This window comes from Petaurus breviceps, unplaced genomic scaffold (genome assembly GCF_028583685.1).
Source record: "Petaurus breviceps papuanus isolate PSGF00001 unplaced genomic scaffold, PetGlider_PUasm1.0 90775, whole genome shotgun sequence".
In the NCBI taxonomy this organism is placed as follows: Eukaryota; Metazoa; Chordata; class Mammalia; order Diprotodontia; family Petauridae; genus Petaurus; species Petaurus breviceps.
In genome coordinates, this window is record NW_027187342.1 from 10,013,597 (window position 1) to 10,033,237 (window position 19,641).

Here is a 19,641-nt window from a genome sequence, read left to right on the forward strand (position 1 = left end):
CACCTGCTATTGACAGAAAGCTTGGAGCGGAGAAATCGAGCGTTTAAGACTGAGGGCTTGTGGAAAAGAGGGGAGAGGAATCTGTGGGGTGTGACAAGACAGCTCGGGGGAACATAAGAGCCAACCGCAGGAGCCCCTGTTGGGGTCTGTACCAGCGTGGCTTTCCCGAGAAATTGTTCAAGGGGGATGGGTGAGTAAAAGAAAGCGAAGAACTCCCGGGTAGAGTCCTCAACCTCCCCAGCAAAAAAAAAAAAAAAAATACAACAAAAAAACAAAAACAAGAGGGGCCTTGTCTCCGTCTACACTCTAGAACCATCCTTTCTCTGCTAGTGTGTCTGTGGCCATGGAAACGGGAGGGGACGGCCCTATGACGGGCGAGCATGCGCAGTAGCATAAAGTGGCGCGGGTTGTGTGAGGTGAAGCTCCCCCTAGGTTACCCCCTCCTTCCGCTGGAGAACTACAACTCCCAAGAGACCTCTGGGCTGCGGCGCTGCTCCTTTTCTCCTCCTCTCTCCCTCCTCCTCCTCGTCCTCTTCTCCAGCTCTTAACCCTTCCCCCCCCTTCCTATTCTCCTCCCTCCTTCCCCCGCGAGTCTCCTCCCCTCTCTTTCGCTGTGTGTCACTGACCCAGAGGCAGGGTGAGGCGGAGGGGGGACCGTGGGGGGCGCCGCCGCCGCAGCGCTGCTCGGGTTCGCGGTGCGTGCCTTCTCTTCCCCCGCTGGGATCGCCCCCACGCCAGGGGGCTCCGGAGCCTCTCCGTTTCTTCTTCTCTCCCTCACATCTCTCTCTCTCTCTGCTGCCGGTCTCCGTCGCTCCAGTTCCGGGGCCAACTTCTCCTCAGTCGGCGCTCGCCGGGCTCGAGAGAAGCCCGCGGCGGCTGCTTGGAAGGACTCCGCAGCTTCCGTCGAGGCTCTCGCTTCACCGCACCCCCCCCCTCCCCCCAAGCTCCTCTTTCTCTCGGTGTCGGGGCTGTGAGGGATCCCAGTCACCAACGGAGATCGCCCGGTGAGTATCGCGACTGTCGGAAGGCTGCGCGCGCGCTCCTTCTCTTAGAGGGGAGGACAGACGCTGTATATTTGGGGGGTGGGGGGGCGGTTAGCGAAAGGTTTTGTTTGGAGGAGGTGGGAGAGGAAGACTACAACTTCCCCCTGACTCTTGCTGCGTTTTCCTGGCTTGATCTCCGCCCCCCACCCCCCAGTCTACGGCCCCCCGGGACGAAGGAGCCCCGGATAAAGCAGTTTCCTTCTCCTCTCCATCCAGAGCCCTGGGAAGAAAGAGGAAGTGCCTTTGTCCTGGAGCTGCCTGGCCCCAGAACCCCCGTCCCCCCGCCTCCCCCGCCCCGACCCCGCGCGGACCCCGGCCGGGAGGGGGGAGGGGGCTCGCGTTAGCCAACTCTAGCCTCTCAGTCCCCCATCCCCCTTCCCCGCCCCCTCACCTTAGCTCTCCTGGCGCGGGGCCTTGTGTTTTCTCGCTGAAGAAGCCGGCCCGAGTGGGCAAAGAGGGGGAAACAAAAGGGAGAGAAGGGATTGGGGGAGTGGGAGGGGGCCACGCGGGTGTTTCTTTTGTGGTTATTGGATAAGTTCTTTCTTTTCCTCCCTTCTCCTTACATAACGCCGACTCCCAACTTAGTAATTTTTTTTATTATTGTTATGATTATTGTCATTATCTCAGCGTGTCTCTCGGGCCTCCTTTCATCTCTGGATCTCAGAACACTTTACAAATACTAATTAATTAAGCCTTCCAGCACCCCTGTGGGGGAAGTCTATAGACCCGTTTTGTAGTTGGGTATACTGAGGCTCTGGAGAAGCCCTGTAATTGATGAGTTGCGTGAAACTTGTGTTGGTGTCGGGAGAAATCCAGAGTACTTAATGGGAAATAATTCAGTTCTCCCGAGGTCCCTGGGATGAAGGTAAATATACCTACTTTACTTGTAGGTCAGCTGAAGTCTATTAGTCTTGGTCATTGTTGGCTAGTTAAAACAGCACTACCGCTTATAGAGACTTGGCTCTTAATACCTGAGAGGGTTTCTTCACTAATACTCTTTCTTGGCTGGGACTTAGAGAACTATTGTGAACCATATACTTGTTTTTGGTGGGCCGCCTCATTTCTTAAAAAGAGTTCTATAGAAAACTTGATTTAGATCTTTAAACAAATTCTGATACCTCTTCAAACTCAAATGCATTTTTTAGCCATTGAACAATAATATGTTTGTAAATATTATAGAAGCCCTGTTTAAGCAAGGCTTTATACTCCTTGTTGAGTACTTAAAAGGTCAGCTACCTGGTCTTGTTCAAAGTCTGTTGACTTTTTCCTACTCTGCAAAGTGTTATCATTTGGTTTCATAGCAGATGAACATTTGTTTCAAAAAGTGGCCAAAAAACATTGTTCAAACTTATAAAAATTTCGAACTTTTAAAGACACTGTTACTGTTCTGTTCTAGTTTGTAATGCTCCTTTTATATTTCTTTCAGATAAGTCTTCTTGTTTTCTTAGGATGGCTAGATGTATATCTCCAGAACGTTATGTTCCATTGTGCAAATAGTTTTTCTTGTGTGTTTTTTAAAAATATTTTGTATTCATCTGCACAGCTTGATCTTGTCCGGTATCTTAAGCTGGTCTGTGAATGCTTATGACTGTTTTTAATAGCCTGTTCATGAGTTCATTTTTATTTTGGTAGTTGAGTAAGTTGAAAGTTACCAGAAATGTCTTTAAATTTAATGCATTATCTCTGTGTCTTATTTCCTGTTTCTGTGAATAATTATCTCTATTACAATAACAGGTGTAAAGAAGTACTTTATAGTAAATTAAGGCAATAAATTGTTATTTGCATAGATGCTTCCAGTTGTAGGGTGCTGCTGTAAATTGTGTTCCAGCCTGTTGCCCCTCAGACCAAACTTATACATTGACTGTATCTAAAAGTAAAAGTGAGTCATTGGGAGCTGTACAAAGAGAGGATTATCAAAATAACCAACTGCATGGCTTTCCCTGCTCTAGTTAGATCTTGGATTAAAAACAAACAAAATAGGACTTTGGGTGTGGGAAGAAAGTAGCATTTGTGAAATCTTGTGCTGAAGTAAGTATAATGTGTCTTCTAAGAAATTTACCCTTTTTTAAAGAATAAAGTATGCCACTCGGATATATTTAAGAGCAATGGAATTAATGTAAAATGGAATATTATCTTGATGCTAGCATTTATTTTGACTTGAAAAATGAGATAGAAGTGTATTTTCCCAATGGAGATATTTATTTTGGGTCCCTCCCCTTCCTTAACATCATCAGTTAAGTGTTGGTTGACATTTACATAGCTCTGTGGCAGATTAGCAAATGAGATTTATCATGGACCCTTTGTACTTTAAAGAAGCTACTTGAACTTTCTCTTTACTGTGTCACTGGATTCCAAAGTCAGGAGGCAACATTGACTAGGGGAGCCTGTCTTTGTACGTTCCCCAGCTTCTATCCTTTAACCTTTGGATTCATACCTTTACTGACAAAAGAGTCTAAAGGAATGAGAGGAAAATACATGTGGAAGAATTGGGTCAGATACTGTTAAAATACTACCAAAGCTGTTTTGTGAGTATATTTCAACTTCCATTCAGCTTGTCAGAAGTATGTGTATGCTGAATGTTCACTGTCATTTGAAGGTTGTGATGTGGGATAGTTTAAGTGATGAACAGTTGTAATTTGTGAACAGTCATTGTTTTCAAGCAGACATTAAGTCTTGATAGCTGGTAAAACAGACAACCTAAAAGTCAGGTTCTTAACCTATTCAAACAGATAACTACTGAAGCATAGCACAGATATATATATATATATATACACACGTGTGTGTTTTTCTTGTCATAATAGTGTGATGTGTTGTTTGTTTTTTTTTTAAAGAGAGAGTTCTGGACCTAGCCTTAGAGTCAGAAAACTTTAATTCAGCTCCTGCCTGAGAATTTTTTTATAAGCTTTGTGAAACTAGATGTCATTTAACCTCATCAAAAACAGTTTTATTACATATAAAATGGGAATACCTCACAGAGTTTTTGGGAGGAAAGCACCTTGTAAACTTTCAAGCACTTCTAAATGTGAGCCATCATCAAGAATTATTTTCTTTTGCATTGTTATTCTAAAATTTTCAAAAAATCATTTTAGAATATAAAAGAAGGTAATAGGATTTTGTTGAGGGTTTCTTTTGAGAAATTATTCCCAAAGTGGCAGTCAATTAATATATTTTTTTAATTGGGGAAAGCAATGGCAAAAAAAAAAAAAAAAAACGTTTTGAGGCCAGCCTGAGGAAAGAAGAAAGGGAAGACAGTATTGTTGCTGGGTGAAAATCATGATTCTTTTAATTCTCAAAATAATAAAGTTTTCCTTAAATTATTTGTTTTAAGCTTTTTGTAAAACCTCCAAACTATAACCGAATAAGGTTGATAGCATTCTGAATTAAGACCCACAGAGTAATTTCTGTGGAATACTTTGGTACAAGCCACATTTGTTGAGATTACATGCTTTTGTTTAGAATTTTATACTTTGCTGCTGTAAAACTAGTAAAATAAATTTCAGATCACTTATAATTGTATCATATATCAAAACCAAATTGAGATAATAATTTCTAGGATTGAGACTTCTGGTGTTTTGTTTTTTCCAAGTTTGAACTCTGGGACAAAATATTACCTAAACTGATTTTATATTAGGCCTCTAGAAGAAATAAGGGTCATTGATGCAAGTAAGATTTCAAGACTACCTTTTTTTGTTATTTTGGGCAGGACACATCACTTCTCTGAATATTATATTGTACATGATCTTATACAGTACTCGTGTTTAATTGCTATTTACTTGGCATGGTAGTGTGTAGTAAGTAAAAAGCCTTCAGATATGTGTTGTTTGAATAAATTTGCAAGCAACTTACTGTTACATGGTGCTGTTAGGTTTAATCAAGCTTTAGAGTCTGAGAGACTTGGGTCCACATCCAACCTCTCATTTACCAGCTGTTTAACAAGTTACTTCGACCTCAGTTTCCTTATCTGTAAAAACAGGATAGTGATACACTTATAGCTACCTACCTCACAGATCTTTGAGACTCAAATGAGATAATGTGTATGAAGCACTTTGCAAACTTTGAAGCAGTATATAAATGTCAGCTACATTTAGCATTTCTTCAAGGAATTCAAGTATTTACAATGTTTCTCTACAATGAAATTATTGGTTGATTATTGTTAATAGCAATTTATCTATAGCCTTTGAATATTTGGTTGAAGTCTTTCATTTAACATAGCTACCTACAGAAATAAGCTAAGAAGAAAGAATACAGTATCATAGGGTAACATTAATAGAAATGAATTTTAAATTCCAAGAATTGAAGAATCTGATTTTTTTCCAGATACCATGATGTTTTGCCTGCTGTCATCAATACTGTGACAAGCTTAATAAAGGAGCCATGTCTACATAGTATTAACTCCTGTAATAGTCCTATATCACAGTAAATCATTTTTAGAAGGAAAACTGATGTTGATGACTATAATCGGGGGGAAACTGTGACATCCATTAGCATCATCCAGCTAAGCTAAACGTTTGGAATATGTTTAAAAAAAAATCTAAAATTCAATACATGCAGTCTCAATGAAAGATAATTGACTTTCTTTTTCAATGAATTTGTAGCCTTTTTTTTTTGTAATCTGCCTCCTAAGAGAAGTTGCTAATTCTAAAAATATCAGTTCCCCAGTTTCCCATTATCCACTGCAACTTTTTGTTGTTGTTTACTTGCTTATGGCTTTCCTCCCTGAACTAGGCTATATAATGCTTAGCTGTTACTGACAATACATATAGTTGGTATGATGATTTGGTTAGATCACAGCTAACTTTCAGTGACTAAAGAAGACAAGTTTTTCTTAGAAGGAATGCTACTTTAAAAGATTTTTTTTTAGAACAAACAAAATGTACAAATGAACATTGCCCTTGAGAGACTATAAGCTGCTCCTAAAAATGTTTCTGTTACTAAAAATGTGTTTAGGGATTCTCTTTTAAAATTGCTTTTAGAGCCAGCTTGGAAACCACAGGAAAAAAGTTGGGCACATTGCTCTTTAGTGTTTTTAACTAAAGCTAGTTACAGTGGCAAAATCATCTATTTCATCAGACGTGACTCTGGAAGAACCTTTAGCTGTTTTCAGAAATCAAATTTAGTGTCAAAGAACAAAGATGTCCACAAGCTTAAAAGGCTTTTGCAGAAGAGAAGTCCCCAAACTATTTCAAGGGGAGGCAGTGTTTTTGGAATAATGATGTAGCCTTTCAGAGTGATTGTCTTGAAGATTACAATATTCTTTTGGATATATGACAACATGATTCTTAAACATTTTATTATCCTATAGCTACAGTGTATAAAAATTCAAGTATACAGAGCTAAGGCACTCCAGATAGATTTATGTCATGAGTTTAGAGCCTGTATAAATGGAACTTTCTCAAATTCACATGACACTTTTCTTCTAAGTAGGGATTTTACAGTATTATTCCAAAATTCTTGTGTTGATGTAGATATTTCCATTTTACAGATGGGAAAACTAAGACTCTGTGACAGGTATCATAATGATAGAGATGAAGGTTGGTTTCAGGTCTTTATACTATATTGATTGATACCTCATTTCCAGATTTTTTTTTAATTTGAGAAAATGTTTATTGCTTGAAAAGAAAAATTGTTAGTATTAGATCAATTGGACCTGTTCCAGAAGTTTGAAAGCAGTATGCTAGCACATACATGCTCTGCTGCTTTTTATGTTTTTGTTTTTTGCAAAGAAACTAGTTCACTCTTAGAATTTTCAATTTTTATTACTCAGGTCCCCATATGTTTTTGAAATATCTTTTTCTACCCTAAAAAAATTGAACTTATCAGTTACAACATGTTATTTTGCCATTATTCAAAAAAAGCCATCTTTATCTTTTATGTACGTGTGTATAAAATATACACATGTGAATAAAGAGTAATTTACCAAATAAAATACCTGATTTAAAAGGAAGTTAATGAGATTTAGAAAAGTTTGTGAAAACCACACTAATGTCCTACAACTTCATTTTGGTAGGGAAATGACCTTGAATTTTAAAAGACAAAGATAGGGGAATGGAAGTGCTTATAGATTCTGCCTTGTTGAAAACCTTTCTGGTACTGAGCTAATATGATGGACTTTGTGTTTGTTGTTGGAAGACCAGCATAGTTAAGTTTGGACATTACCAAACATCAGCCACCATGTACTAATTTTATTTTATGTTGGTAACAGCAACTTTATAATAAAATCCAAACAGGATAGAATGAAGAATCCAATTATAATGAGAAATCAGTAAAATCCAATTTAGGTCAGCATTTAATGCAGCTTCTATCTTAATCTTTTTCAATAATAGAAAGATTTTGCTTATAGTTGTTAGATGTAATGCTTAGAGTTCAGTTTACATGCTGCCTCAGTCTTCCCTACTAGTTGTGGAGCAGCCCTGGGCAAGTCAGTTAACCTCTCTCAGCCTCAGTTTCCTCATCTGTAAAATGAGGATAATAGTGTTGTTGTGAGGATCAAATGATATAACATATGTAAAATGCTTTGCAAACTTTAAGCGCTATGTGAATGCTAGCTATGATTTAATTTATAACCTATAGACTGAATTACTTAACATCCTTTGAACACTAGCCCAGTTAGCATGGAACACAGGACTTGTGTTCAATTCCTGGCTTGCCTGTTAGCTCTGATAGACTAGACAATCAAGATAATATGTATGCTTTATTCATCTATAAAATAAAATAAAGAGTAGTACTTGTTCACAGTGGATTTTGAAGTCCTATAGGCAATTATGGTGACAGTACTATATGGTGGCTCATTTTTAGAAAAGACTTGGTGCCCCATAAGGTAGCAGACTTCCAGGCATATCTCTTGTCAATAACTTGGATTTCCTGAAGTTATGTGACTAGATAATATCTTTATTACATATACTGGGGAAAGGAGATGATGCTTTGCAAAAAATAATAATAAAGACACTATATGTATACTGAAGTATGTTGATCATCATAAAGCCCATTTGGGTATCCTCAGTTTTTAGCTGATTAAAAGTCTAGCTCAGTTGTTAGAGATCTCTGGGATTTAATATCAGACTCTAGGTGATTCTTTACAATCTGTCCATTTAAACTCAATATATAATTTCATGCCCTATCCTCCTCTAGGTCACTTCCTGTAGCTTATGTTCTCTTCCTGTTGTCACCTTAACCATTACCTTTCCACTGTGTTCCAGCTGCCACCTCTCTTGTATTTAGTGGACTTAGAGGCAGAACCTTTCTCTTCATGCTACATCCTGATTCAGTAAAGTGACAGCAGAGATTTAGAGTTCTCCTCCCTTAGAGAGATTTTAAAATCATTAATCATTAGTTTAATAACTGTCTATAACACCGAATACCTCCCCTTCCCTTCTTTTCTTTCCTTTCTATTGCTTTTTGGGGGTCAGAAATTTTTGTAAGAGTTCTGCCCTCTATCTGCTGGGTAACTGGTAGACATGTATTTGGGATATATAATTCATTTTTTGTCAATTTAGTGGTTTAACAAATACTCTCTATTTAGAATGTAGCTCTAATCTTGCTTCTCAGTGGACCAAATTAGCTGCCTGGCTGAATTTCAGAGCTGGCTGTCATTTTTGCTCTTTCTTTTTGTCACTTTTCCTGCATAATAGACATTTGCTATCATCTTAAATGGTAATCTGACCATGGAACAAGCTGCATGTGTCTGAGCTGTTAAGTATCTATTTGTTTGATGTTTAGGGGTGAGAATATAAAAGTATCTGTATTGTAGTGAAGTTTAACAGATGTTCCTAACCTTGCCTACTATGGGAGTGAATTATGAAATGATTAACATTGATTCTTTGCCAGCCAGTGGGTGCTCAGTCTAGTACCTCTTATGCCAATTGATTCAAACTTAATTGTCTCTCAAAAAGATCACCTTGATTATGTTCATTAACACTACATTGGGTGAAGAGAAACAATTGGAGGTGCTTTGTTCTTCAAAACCAAAGTGCTGTATTTCTAGTTTTTGGCAGACAATATTCCTAAGTACTTTGTGTTCCTCTGGGTTTATGCCAGATTAAATGTACTGCGTGTACTGGAAACACCAAAAGCAGACTTTAATTTTAGACTACAGCTAACAATATCGATTTTTCTTCGAATTGTTCCTTCCTACTGATCCTTTTAATTTACTATCAAAAGAAGACTGGCCTCTGTGTTAACAAAACTAGCTCACTTGAGCTTTGTGTGAGAAAACCTGTTGAATTTGTGGGTTTTGTAACATAATACCTTAGCTCCAAGTTAGAAGCCATAGCCTTAGAGGTTGGACTATCCCCGTTGTCTAAAACCCTTTTTATTTAATAGTACACTATTCTAATTTTCTTTAAAGAGAAGGTGCATCAGTTCCCAAGCTAATGCTTATGCTTATCTATCACCTGACCAAAAGCAGCTTCGAACTGGTCAAAGTAGACCAGTCCTGTGACCTTAATGATCTCAGAAGCCTTTTGGCTCATAATTGATTCTTTTTCAGCAACAGAGAAGTTACAGATTTAACCAAAATGCTTATTTAGTTTTATCTCTGTTTTAGAAATAGTGTATCTGAATTAATTTGTTATCTATTTCAGTTTTTGAGTGCTGATTTTAAAGCATTTGCCAAGAATTTGTCACTAAAGAGTTTATAAAATTATTTGCACAAAGAGCATTTGCTAGGTTTCAGAAGTGAGTGGGCTGTTAGTGATTCAGTTTGCCCCCTCTGATTTCCCACCCACTTCTTAAATTGAAATCACCTCCTCCTTAACATCTAGTAGCCCTGAGTCATAGCCTCCACATCTTGGCAAAACTTCTAAAGAAGGATTGTCAAATGGAAAAGCTCACATTGAAGTGAAATTTTCAGAAAACAAGCTGAATCATAGATGATTGATCACAGTGATACAAATTAGAGGCTATGGATTCACTAGTATCTTTGAAAATTCTTGCAGGTATACTTTTACCATAGGGCTTGTAAATGCTTAGAAGCTTCCTGTTAGCTCATTTTTTATAGTTTCTATCTTTAAGTGAAGTTCATTTTACAGTTCCCTTATTAAGTAAGCTTATCAGATACAATTACATATAGAAAATTCTTCCTCCCTCTTGGCATCTTCAATTTCTGGTATTATTGAACCCACAGTTTTGGAAGTCCCATTCAGGAAAGTAACCAAGCATTTATTAAGTGCCTACTGTATGCCAGGCACGGTTAAAGTACTTTGCAAATATTAGCTCATTTGATCCTCCCAACAGCCTGGGAAGGTAAGTGGTGTTATTATCTTCATTTTACAGCTGAGGAAAACTGAAGCAGAGGTTAAGCAATTTGCACAAATGTCTAAGATTGAATTTGAACTCAGGTCTTCCTGACTTCATATCCAGTTATAAATTCACTATGCCACATAGTAACCTTGGAATTAATCTGTTTTTAGCTTGGAATAAGATGTTCAGATAACCAAGATTTCTATTTCATGTGATAGCATCACAGACAAATAGTACAAGAAGTTCATATGAACCCTTAATTCATAATTGAATGCAAACCTACACCAGTGGGGTCATTAATGACTCCATGTGATGCCACTTTGTTGAGAGGAGCAAGGTAGCTAAAAGTATAGCATATAATCCTAGATCTCATCCTAGATTAATATTAACTTTTCTGGGGACATTTTTTTTTTCCTGCAAAGCATGTAATTGGAGGGAACATCAACATTGATAATGAGTAACTTTATAAGGTTTTACAGAATGCTTTAAATATGTTGTTTCATTTGATCCTCATAATTGCTTTTTGAAGTAGGTAGGTACTTCAGAAGTAGTTATTATTTCAATATGAAGTAGTTATTATTACTACCCCTTCCTCCCCCCTCCCCCTTTTTTTTAACAGATGAGGAAACTTAAACTCAGAGAGGTGTACTACTTTGCCCATGGTCGTCACGCAATAGGTATCAAGCAGGATTTGAACCTAAATGTTGCCTTACTCCAGTGCTCTTTCTATGCCCTTACCAAAACGTAAAAATTCTTAAGTGGAAGGGTATAATAACTTATTTCTTAGTAAGTGAAAACAGGATATAAGCTTGCTTGTTGGAATAGGTTTGGCAATCCAAAATAATTAATCTTCGTTGTATTAGAAAAAAAAAGTGTGATGGATCTGCACAATATTTGATCATAGAAAGGTTAGTGTTCAGGTCTTGGAGTCAGAAAAGACCTAGATTCTTATCTTTGCTCTTTAGGCTGTGTGATTTTAGGCAAGTCTTTTAACTTTTCTGAGCCTTGATTTCCTCATCTGTACAATGGAGATAAGAACCAACCAACTGTTACCTTCAAGGCAAGTAGGCTAGCTGAAGCAGAAAGGCATCCTGAGAGAGATAGGCAGTGTGTACCAAGCAAGTCATGCCATCATCACCATCTCAGCTACCACCTCGTCTCAGACACTGATGGAGATAACCGAGGCTCCATGGCCATCATTGACAGGACCAACCCCTCTGAGAAAGAATCCTCCCCCTCTTCCTCCACTGACACTAGTGCTGATCAAACAGGAGTAGCAGGATCACCTCAGACCAACAGGTCTGTTTTCAGTCCACCACTGACTCCTCTCCTCTAGCAGTTAGCCTAGAAAGCAAGCCCTCTGAAAATGCAAACTGGCAGGAATTTCTGCAGGTACTGCACTCACTCTTCCTCAGGGGTCATGGCTACTGAAACTGTGGAAAATAAAGTCTTTACCACCAAAGTCCTTTGCATGTGAAATGGTTCAACATCAGAAACAGGATTTTATCAGTGGAAATGGCATTAAAGAATACATATCACCATCTATCTTGTTGCTCTACCTTAACAACCAGGGGACCTTTCCAGATGACTTGGAAGCTGAAATCTCTCATATGTATAGTTGTTATAACATGAACTTCTTGACAGCAGAGACTGTTTTGTTTTTCTGTATCCCTAACACTTGGTATAGTGCTTTGTTCTTAATAAAGGCTTTTTCGCTCACGTAATTACTTACACTACCTACCTCATCAAGTTGCTGTAAAGGAAGCGTGTTGCAAATCTTAAAGTGATATATGATTATGAAATATTAACTAATAACAATTGTCCCCACTGGCTTTCATCCTTTTAAATTTTACTCTAAAGCTCTTTAAAGCCCCAAATGATCTAAGAGAGAAATCTCAGTTTAGTGAAGCACAAAATAAGAGTTAAAGAAATCTGTTTCTAAAAGTCCCCAGGTACCATTTTGTTTCCCATGCTTGCAACAAAATTTGCTCTGTAGTTAACAGTATCCATAGTGTAGTCAGAATAAGTTTTTGTTGTCTTGGCTTCCTTTCCTTTGTAATGGGGGAAAAGTTACTTACCAGAGAGGGTGTATCTCAGATTAATGCCACCAAACAGGCAGTATGGACAAAGTAGAAAAAGTTGTAATATCCATAGCATTGTGTTCCTCTCATGTATAGCGGCCCTGTTTCTTCTTTATTAATCTATACAGTGCTGTGGATATACAGTTTTAATGAAATAAAGTCCAAAAGGATATAAATATTCTCTGTTGATTGTGAAAAATCCTTTTTCATGGCTTTTAACTGAAGTATCTTATTTTGGATTTGGTAGACTAGTAACCACTCATGTGAATCTAGATAAAATTGTAAAATGTAGCAAAAATGGTGAGTTCCATGACTGCCAAGTCTTTATGGTAGGTGGTTTTATTTGGGGAGGTTGTGAGATTTTTTTTTTTGACAAATTAAATAATGAAGTGTACTGGATCCTTAATATAACATGTTTTCTATAGCAAGGATGACTTCCTTAGATTTCATGGGAAGGAAATGTTATTGGAAGCATAGTATAAGAGTGATCTTCTCTGTAGTATTTTCTCATATAATATATCTTAAGGTATATATTAGACAGAGCATTATAATGAAGCTGCAGAGTATATCAGTAACATTTTTCTGGAACATATTTACCATGATTTCCTTTGTTACACTGACTTCTTACAAAGGCAAGCACAGTGTTTTGCATACAGTAATCTCAAATATGTATTTAAAATATTACTTGATAATTATTTCTTTCATATTTGAGAGATAATCTAGCTACACACACTGCCCCCGCCACCCCACTTTTTGGATGAAGAGACTGAAGCATAGAGATATATTATGACTTTCCCAGTCACCATTTACAATTATGCAATTTTTAAATTATGTCCAACAAAACAAGGCAGTTACTTCTATAAAAACTTAAAATATATTTCCTAAGGGAAGACAGCATAATGCAAAGCAGTGTATTAGCTGGTTATAAATTGAGGAGTCTCATCTCATAATATTCCCTAGTAATAAATAAGCCAAACATTTGACTACAAAGTAGAACTAAGATTATTTGTGAGATAAAATTTTTTAAAATGTTATAGCACTTAAAATTTGGCTGAAGCTGTTGGAGTATATAAAGATATATATGTGTATATATATACATATATGTATGTATATAGTTGAGCAATTCATTTTGCCTGTCTTAAGGCTCAGTTTCTTTCTGTGAAATAGGGTTAATAATGCTATTTTTTTCTATAGTGTTACAAGAAAAGTAATATATGAAAGTGAAATGTTTTATCCATTTAGGCTTTTTATATTTAAATTATAGTACACATGGTATGTAATTTTCAGACATCAGCTCCCAACTAGCATTTATATAGTACTTTACATGCACTATTTGCTCCTCATCTTATTTGATATTCTCAACACCCTATGAAATAATTACTATGAATATTGTAAAAATGACAATACCAGGGTTCAGAGAAACTGTAAGCGCTTGCCCACAGTCACTTAGTTAACAAGTATGTGGGTAGAATTTAGAACTACCTCATTATCTTAATAAAGGGTACATTTTTTAAATTGATAATTGCATAAGCTCAATTCTGTTGTGTCTTGGATTAAAGGAAAAGCATTTAGTATGAAGTTCACACAGTCCAACTTCCAATGCATCACATGTATGGGGATGATCCTGGTTTCTCAAGGGCTAGACCACAGGACTTTAGATTTAGAACTGGAATAGGCCTTTCATATCATAGATGAGAAAACTGAGGGTCAGAGAGGTTAAATAATTTGCCCAAGGCAGCACAGGTAGCACAGTGGTGGGAACTGAATGTCAATAGAGTATAAAGTTGAATAGGTTTTTCCATGCTGGAAAGGCTTCCAGTAATACCCCATCTAGCAACAAACAGCTTCTTGAGGACTAGTGTGCCTGGTTAAGTATATAAAGGCTGTCACCAGTAAGCTGGGGGCATTTAGTGATGAATTATTTAACTGTGATAATCTATGAAGCAAAGAAAAAATACAAAATGGCATTAGATCCTAGACAATCCATTTTCATATTTACATTTTTGACGTTGGAGTAGTAGAAAAGGAACTAATGAGACTCATACCAAACTGTTTGTAAACATTAACTTAGCTGCTGGTACTTTAAATGCAAAATCCTTGTATGTTATCCAATGAGTAGACAGAGTCAGAATAACAGAATCATTGTTCTTGACATTGCCACTGTAAAAGCAAACAGAAGATAAAAAGAAGCTGCTAGTAAATGGAAGGATATTTTCCAGGCTCTTCGTGGTGTGGTGAATGAATAGTAGAAGTGGCTTTCTTATTAAAAGGCAGCAAGAAGCACACCTTCGTGGTACATTTAGGCATCTTATATTTCAGTGCTTTTGATAAGCATCTGCAAAAATACCCCCATAATGGTAATTACAGCTTATGTACTAACATCTGTCAAACAGGATGAAAAGGTATGGAGAACTTAATAAAACCTTCCAAATTACACCAACATTTACTTTAATATTGGGTGACTTCCGTGTAAGATGGGCATAGGGAAGGAAAGTGAAAAATATTTTGGGAAGCATGGTTCACAAGTAAGAAACAAGAAGTCAAAGCCTTCTATTAAAGAAAAGTATTCATTATATATATAGGTATCCCTCTTCATTGACTCCCTCAACTTCAAGTCTTTAGAGATTGTGGTATTATATGACTCAGAGTTATCATCTTTTATATAGGTGAGAGACACAACTAAGTCAAATCATTCTGAAGGCATTTAAGGATAAAACTCAAAGGATAATGAACAGATTAAAAAGATGAAAAGGTATCTCATGACTTCTGTAACTAACTTCTCCATCTGTGATGATAGAACTATCACATGTGAGCTTTAACATTATAGGCAGGCAGGCAGTAAGCATTTATTGAGCATTTACTATGTGCCAAGAAATGTGCCATGTTCAGGGAATACAAATGCAGGCCAAAAAAAGACAAATTTCTGTCTTCTAGTCTAGGAGTTTACAATCTCATAGGGAAAGACAATATGCAATGAGCTGGAAGTGGGATGCATCTTGTAAGGGATGGAGGTCCTGGACTTGGGGGCAGTGTCAAAGTCCAGAAAATCAGAAGCTCAACTAGAATGGAAAAGAAATGTCTTGGATGGCCAGGCCCTTGTCCCTGATGTGCTGGATGAGAAAATAGAAATTGCACCGAGGATAAGCTAGTCAAAGAGCAGTTAATCTAGACCAAGTATACATAGAGCCAGCCCTGTTTTGAGGGTACTGATAAGGCAAACCTCCTGAAATATATTAGAAGGGGGATACCAAAGACTTGGGTGGAAAAATCTTAAATCTTATTAGGTGAGGAGGGAGGATAACAATTGAGAATATCAATAACCTTTGTTATATATGCCTACCAGTCCACCCCTACAGAATATTGATGAGAATAATCCAATAATCCATCCATTAAGCATTAAGGGCAAGAACACTTTTGCAAATAATGTTCTAGCTATTTCCAGTCAAATAATTACTTTAAAGCAAGAATCCATAATACTGCATACTTACTGTTTTGTTATTCAAAAGCATTTGATTCAGTAGAATCATCTGGGTAACACTTATGTTGCCAAAGGTGTTTGCTTCTCTCATGGAGGGTCCAGTGTAGAGTTTGAATTGGAGTGCCATTCCTTCTACACAATGAAGTCCTCCAGATGTTCCAGCTTGTTGATGATACTGTTACATTGCATTAACTTCTAGAACAACTTAAAGCCTCCTAATTGAGGTACGTAATTACTCAAGAATCTGGCCTATTTTCACAGGAAAAACCAAGTGGATAAAGAATAGCTGTTGTCTAATCTTAATATCCAGTAGCCTGACCAACCAACACATAGCTGGTTTATCAGTGAGGAATTTCTTGGATGCCGAATGATTCTATAAGCAAGTCTCCTAATGGTACAGGTCTCAGAAAGTATCTTTGTCTGAGACGTTTCTCATTTCATCATTGTATCTTTATACTAACCGTGTTGCATGCCAGCTCCAGCTAAAGCTGTAGAGTGCAGTGGAAAGAGCACTGGCTTTAGGCTCACAGGACTTGGGTTTAAATCCCACCGCTGCCACTGATGGGACTTTGAGTCAGTCAGTCTCTGGACCTGAGTCCCCTCATCTATAAAATGAAAGGGCTCCATTCTGGGAGCCAAGATGGCAGGGTAAGGAGTAAATCACTGTAACTATCTCATTCACCTCCAAGCAGCCATAAAATAGTGCCCCCAGATAAATCCGGGAACAACAAAACCAGCAAAAAGATGGGGTGAAACAGTCTTTCAGCCCAAGAAATTTGAAATATTGACAAGAAAGGTCTTTCTCCTTCCAGTAAAAAGGGAATGCAGGCAAGGACAGGAAGCATCCTAGCAAGTCAGCAGCAAGCTCCACCTCAGCAAACCATCAGGAGATTCTGAGCCCCTCTGTGGTGGAGCAGGCAGACACCACCAGGACCCCCCACATGCTTCTGAATAGCTAGAGAAACAGCAGACTACAACTCCAAGAATTACCACATGATTAAGCATAGCCCTGGGCAAATAGGCAACCTCCAGCAACCAGACTACCATGTGTTTCTTTATAGCTCTGGAGAAATAGAGAAACAACCCCACCGACCTCAGTACACACCAGACACCAACACTAGGGGACCTCCTCTCTCCTCCCCACTCCCCACTGAAAGCACCAAGTAAACTACCAGACCTTCAAACCTGGCCGTCAGCAGCACCAGCCACCCATCAGCACAGCACCAGCCATGAGGGTCCCCCCAGGGGTCTCAGGGCATTTTCAGTGCAGCACCAGGTAAATAGCCAGGACCTGCAGCCCCTGGCATAAGAAGCCTGAGACACTGCCCCTCCCACCCTAGGAGCAGAGCTCAAATTTAAAAGAAAGGGAAAAAGCCAAAAAAGATGGAGCACAATAATGACCAAAAAAGAATCTGACCACATCAAGTTTTATTATGGTGACAAGGACAAGACACAAATTCAGAAGAGCACAACAGTGTCAAAACACCTTAGGGTAAAACTCTAGAGAATAATGAGAAGTGGTCTTAGACCCAGAGAGAACTTGTGGAAGAGCTCAAAAAGAAGCTTAAAAATCCTGTGAGTGGGGTGGAAGAGAAATTGGGGAAAGACTGATGCAAGAGAATTATTAAAAAAATAAAAAAGAAACAACTACTTAAAAAGTAGAATTGATCAGATGGAAAAGGAGATACAAAAATCCATTGAAGAAAACACTCCTTAAAAAGTATAATTGCCAAATGGAAAAAGAAGTACAAAAACTAATTGTGGAGAACTCCTTAAAAGTTAGAATTGAGCAAGTGGAAGCTAAAGACTCTGAGACATCAAGAATCAATCAAATTCACAAGAATGAAAAATAGAAGAAAATACAAAATACCTCATGGGAAAAACAATTAACCTGGAAAATAGGTCCAGGAGAGATAATATTAGAATCATTAGAATAATTGAAAGCCATGAGTGAAAGAAAGATCTGGACAGCATCTTTCAAGAAATTATCAAGGAAAATCTTCCCTGATATCCTGGAACTAGAAGGCAAAATAGACATTGAAAGAATCCATTGATGACCTCAAGAAAGAGATCCCAAAATAAAAACTCCAGTGAACATTATAGCCAACTTGCAGAACTATCAGGTCAAGGCAAAAATACTGCAAGTGGCTGGAAAGAAAGAATTCAAATATCAGGGAGCCTCAATTAGGATTACAAAGAATTTAGCAGCTATAACATTAAAGGATCAGAGGTCATAGAATATGATATTCTGGAAGGCAAAGGAGCTAGGACTACAACCAAGAATCACCTGCCTGGCTAATTAAGTGTAATACTTAAAGGGGAAAATGGCTATTCAGTGAAATAGATTTCAAGCTTTCATAAGGAGAAGACCAGATTGAAACAAAACATTTGAAATCTTAATATGAAGACCCAAGAGAAGCCTAAACAGGTAAGAAAGGGAAAGAAAATATAAGGGATTCAATGGAGCTGAACTGTTTACATTCCTACATAGGAAGATGATACTTATAATTCTCAAAAATTGTACCACTAATTGTATAGCTAGAAGGAATATACATAGATAGTGTATGGGTATAAGAAGAATTGGGGGGAATGACATAAAAAATAATAGATGAAAAAGAGAAATGCACTGGGTGCAGAAGGAAAGGGGAGGTAGAATAGGGTAAATTATTTCACATGAAGAGGCGCAAAAAACTTGTTACAGTAGAGGGAAAGATAGGAGAGTGGGTTATGGACACCACTTGAATCTTACTTTCATCAGTATTGACTCAAAGAGGGAATATTATACACAATCAGTTGAATATAAAAATCTATCTTACCCAACAGGAAAGTTGGAAAGGAAGAGATTAAGTAAAGGAGGAGAGGGCAGGGAACAGGGAACTGACAGAAGAGAGGGGCAGACTGGATGAGGTGGTAGTCAGAAGTGAAATACTGTCGAGGAGGAAAAAGATTGAAAGGAGAGGACAAACAGGAGGAAAAATAGGATGGGGGGAAATACACAGGTAGGTAATCATAATTGTGAATGGGATGAACTCTCCCGTAAAACAGAAATAGATAGCAAAGTGGATAAAAAGCCAGAATCCTACAATATGTTGCTTACAAGAAACACACTTGAAGCAGAGAAATACACACAAAGTAAAAGTAAGATGCTAGAACAGAATCGATTATGCTCAGCAGAAGTTAAAAAAAAGAGGGTAGCAATTCTGATCTCAGACAAAGCAAAAATAGACCTAATTAAGAGATGAAAAGAAAAGCACATCTCGCTAAAAAGGGAGCCTAGACAATACCAAGCATACGCGCATCAAGCGGTGCAGCGTCCAGATTTTTGGAGGGGCAATTGGGGTTGTGACTTGCCCAAAGTCACACAGCTAGTTAAGTGTCTAAGGCCGGATTTGAACTCAGGTTCCTGATTCCATGGCCTTTGCTCTATTCACTGTGCCATCTAGCCACCCCTTAACATCCAGATTCTTAAAGGGCAAGTTCAGTGAATTACACGTTCATGACCAAATGGGATAGAGAGCATTACAAAACATCAAATAGGTAATTTTGATTATATTAAATTTAAAAGCTTTTACACTAATAAAACCAATGCAGCCAAGATTAGAAGGAAAGCAGAAAGCTTGGGGAACAATCTTTACAGCAAATGTCTCTGATAAAAAACCTCATTTTTCCATATATAGAGAACTGAGTTAAATTTATAAGAATACAAGTCCTTCCCCAATTGATAAATGGTCAAAGGATATGAAGAGGCATTTTTCAGATGAAGAAATCAAAACTATGTATAGGCACATGAAGAAGTACTGTA

The 19,641-nt window shown here is 37.9% G+C and overlaps 1 protein-coding gene across 2 annotated transcripts in view; it reads left to right on the plus strand.

Moving 5' to 3' along the window:
* Positions 1 to 580: 580 nt before the first annotated feature.
* The window catches only part of PELI1 (pellino E3 ubiquitin protein ligase 1), a 71,986-nt gene continuing 52,925 nt past the window's right edge, over positions 581 to 19,641 (plus strand). Inside the window, exon 1 of one of the 2 annotated variants that reach the window (XM_069068979.1) lies at positions 581 to 1,004. The gene's annotated coding sequence lies outside the window, so the exon portion shown is untranslated. Of the gene's footprint in view, positions 1,005 to 1,706; positions 3,569 to 19,641 lie in introns of those variants that run through there. The other variant, XM_069068981.1, reaches the window with a different exon arrangement.